This window comes from Solanum lycopersicum, chromosome 10 (assembly GCF_036512215.1).
Source record: "Solanum lycopersicum chromosome 10, SLM_r2.1".
NCBI classification, from domain to species: Eukaryota; Viridiplantae; Streptophyta; class Magnoliopsida; order Solanales; family Solanaceae; genus Solanum; species Solanum lycopersicum.
In genome coordinates, this window is record NC_090809.1 from 15,786,246 (window position 1) to 15,790,373 (window position 4,128).

Here is a 4,128-nt window from a genome sequence, read left to right on the forward strand (position 1 = left end):
GTTAAAAAATTTCAAGAACATTATTTTTTTAAGTGTGTTTTAAAAAATAAAAATTGTAAAAATCAATTTTAAAAAATAATTAAAAGTTTGAAAATATAAAAATACTTGAAAATTATTCTTAACATGTGAAACCTAATGATAGAGTAATTATGTGTACAATGAAATGATGTTTTATTTTCAGACGAACTATAAACACAATGAAATTAGTACGAGTGAAGCACGTTAGGCGAAAACGTTAATAATAGATGACGGAAAGTAGATGAATATTTTGTTATACCGGAAGGACATTTAACACTCTTTTGATTTTTTATGGCATGGACATCTACAAGTTGTTGACTAGACCTCGATAAATTTCACCGCATATGACGTTGCTCGATTATGAATTGCAAGCCACATTTTCCATTGGCAGATTGATGTGTTCCACCTACAGATGATGTTGGCAGTCCATGTTTGATCTCATCAGACAGACATGTGTAGGTTACAAATGACACAGGAAGTCCACGTCGATGTTGGATGACTTGTGTGTGCAGGCCATGGGCGATAGGTGCACCCCACGTCTGATATTTGCTGATCATTATGTTCAGGCCAAAGGTGATAAGGGTAGGCCACATTCCACGTCAGATTACCATTGAGTGCAGGAAAACTCTGATGCTGGAAGGCAACGTCTGACATCAAGTGACAGTTATGTAAACGCCAGGACCAATGTCTCCATGTCAATGCTCAGATGCCAAAGCTGATGCATGCAGGCCTTAGAATATGATGCCTGTCATTGAGCTTGGCTAATGTTCCCAGGCCCCGATTGATGCCACCAAATTAATGCACAAAATCCATGACTTATGCGTGCAGTCCTTGGGTGTTACTTCCTGTCGTTCACCGATGTCGCTGGCCATAGCCGTTGTTGCCAGGATGATGTGTTCAGACCATGACTAAAGTCGGCTAGTCGATGTGCACACAACACGACTTATGTGTGTGGGCCTTGGCTGATGCTGTATTCAGCTGACCGACGTTGCATTTTTGATTTTTTACAGCATGGACATCCGCATGTTGTCGATTAGACCTCAATTAGTGTCGCCGCATGCGACACCACACATCTAACAAATGCAAGCAATAGACAATATGGGTAGGAAGGCCCTATGTAGACTGACAAAACTATGCAGTCCATAGGCGATGCGTCTAGCAACGTCAGGCTTCAATAGACCGATGTGTAAAGGTTATGGACGATGTTGGCAGACCACATCAGACGTCAGCAGACTAATGTGTGAATGATACGGACGATGTTGGTAGGTCGCGTCCGATGTTGGCTGACTAATGTGTGCAGGCTACAAATGATAGGTGCAAAACATATTCGATGTTACCTGCCCGTTGTGTGCAGTCCAAAGGCGATGCAGACAGGTAACATGTGACGTCTATTGGACATTATATCCAGGACAAAGGTGAAAGAAGAAGGCCATGTCCGACATCATTTGACCATTGTGTGCAAGCCTAAGGCAATGCTCGAATGCCATACCCGACATCGACTAATCTTTGTGTATGTCAATGGCGATGGGAGAAAGCAACGACTTATATTACATCACCATTTTTTGTAGGCCAAGGGCGATGCACAGAGTTCACGCCCGGTGACAACTAAGTGATGCCTGTAGGCCTAGGATAATGATGCATTTCATTGGCCAACATTGCTTGCTACATGCGCACATGACATGTTAGATGCTTGAAGACCTTGGCTGATGTAGCATGTAGTTAGCCGAAATAACCTAGCCGATGCATGCATTTTACCATTAGTGTCACCGAATCAATGCGCACACGCCATGACTAATGCGTGTGGGCCTTGGCAGATGTTGCGTGTTAATGGCCGACGTCACTTGCCCAATGCACACATGTTAAGGAAGATGTTTCTTGCTTACATCCAACGTCGACTAACCATTTTGTTCAGCCCAAAGGTGATTTGACCAGACCATGTCCGATGTCAGCTGACCATCTTCTGCCAAACAAATGCTATTGTGGGAAGACAATGCCTGCTTTTGGCGGACTGTTGTCTGCAAGCCAAAGGGGATGCATGAAGGCCACTCTCGATAATGGCAGAGCGATGTACACAAGCCACGACCAATACTGGCAGCCCACAGACGATATCGACTAACTATTGCATAGGCTAGAGATAATATTGGCACCCCACGTCCAATATCATTTGGATGTTTTGTGCAGGATAAGGGTGATCCCGGAAGGCGAAACCCGACGATAGCTGAGTGATGTGCAAGGCCACTAATTATGCAGCGATAAACAATAAGGAAAGGATACACTAACCTAAGCTAACCTAAAGGGATTAAAAAAATCAACCAACCAAGAAGAGAAAGAAGAAAGAAAGGCTAATAGATTAAAGAACAACTAACTAAAGCTGAAGTGAAACTTTATTTCGAAAAGAAAAAACTCAAATTGAAAGCCAAAAATGAGATATGTCAAGTGAAATCAAGGTAAAGAAGTCCTAAATCAACAATGAGGACCCACCCATTACTAATTTAGATTAATATCACATCTCACCACATCATCGTTAAATTTTGCATCTAGAAAAAGGCAGAAGGATCTTGAGTTGTGGAGATGTTTCCGGAGAACTTTAGAACCTTCAAGGTTATTCATGAAGACTAGAGAGTTCCTTAGAATTCTCTATAATAATTTAGATATTACTTGAAAGGTTTAGCATAATATGAAAAGTATAGAGTTTTCAAGAATAGGGACAAAAGAGTAAATAACTTATGGACTTGTAAGTAATTGTTATTTACACTTTAGCCCGTAGGTTGTAGTATAAATAGAGGGGCCCTCATTTGTAAACTAACCAAGCAAGTTGTAAAGCAAATCTTTGAAAGCAATACAAAAAACTTCTTCAAAGCTGTCTTTCTTTTCTTTCTAAGTATTTCTTTGCATTCTCTTAGAGTTCCAAGTCTTAAAGGCTTACTTGAGCTAAAAAAATAAGAAAGATTCGTGAGTAAGTTGTCAAGTGCCACATGGAGTCTTATAATATAATCTTAGTCCGTGATAAAGTGGTATAAGAGTGAGGTTTGATACTAAGGGAATGGCTACCGAAGAAGACGTTAACGGGGATAGAATAACCAACGTCCGCATGTATGATGGTAACAAGAATCGAAATTGGAAGAAACCCCATAGACGTCACCGCTGGAGAAGAATGGGTCACAAGGGTGGAAGTGGAAAGAAAAGCGGTCAAGATCTTATGACGGCACATGAACGTGGTAGACAGCAAGTTCATCACCCTTGAGGGCTTGACACATTAGGAGACCGAGAACATCCATAAGGAGTTGGAAGGTCTCCCGCAAACCGAGTTCGAGATGAAGAATGACAGAACTTCCTTGATGTGTCGTCTTGTGGATGTGCTTAATGCAAAGTGGGTTATGAATTCTTTGGAGTTGTCTGGTCATGGAGGCATGAGCACAATTGAGACCATGCACTCCGAGATAAAAGCACTCAAGGAAGGTGCGAAATTTGGAGGATTGTCGTGGTTTGACCGAGATAGAGAGGCCTAGGTCGAGGATCCCAGTATACCTATGTTCAAATGTATCCGTGACGTTCAAGAGGTGGAGAATTTCTTGTGGCACATGGAGAATTACTTCAAGTGTAATCGAGTAAAGAACAACGAAATTAAGATCAACACAGTTTTGTTGTATATTTCGGAGATGGCCATGATATTGTGGAGGCGTAAAGAGTCAGAAATAGGGAAGGGATGTTGCACCATCAACACATGGGAGCAATTTCTCAAGAAGTTCAAGAAAGTATTCTTCCCTAACAACGTCATCTATGAGGCGAAGAGCAAGTTTAGGGAACTGAAGCAAACGGGTAGCATACACTCATATGTGCAGGACTTCACCACCCTTAAGTATCAGATTTCCAAACTCACGGATGAAGATATGTTGTTCCTCTTCATAGATGGCCGGCAATGTTGGGCAAGGATGAAGTTGGAATGCCGACAGGTCAGGACGATTGATGAAGCCATCAAACATGGCGAACCATTGACAGACTTCAGGCATGACAAGATGCGATGAGAGGTAGTCTTCACCTAGGTGGGGGAGATCGTTGAAAAGGTGAGGAGCACCAACCACATCCTAAGAAGCATAATACCTATAAGTC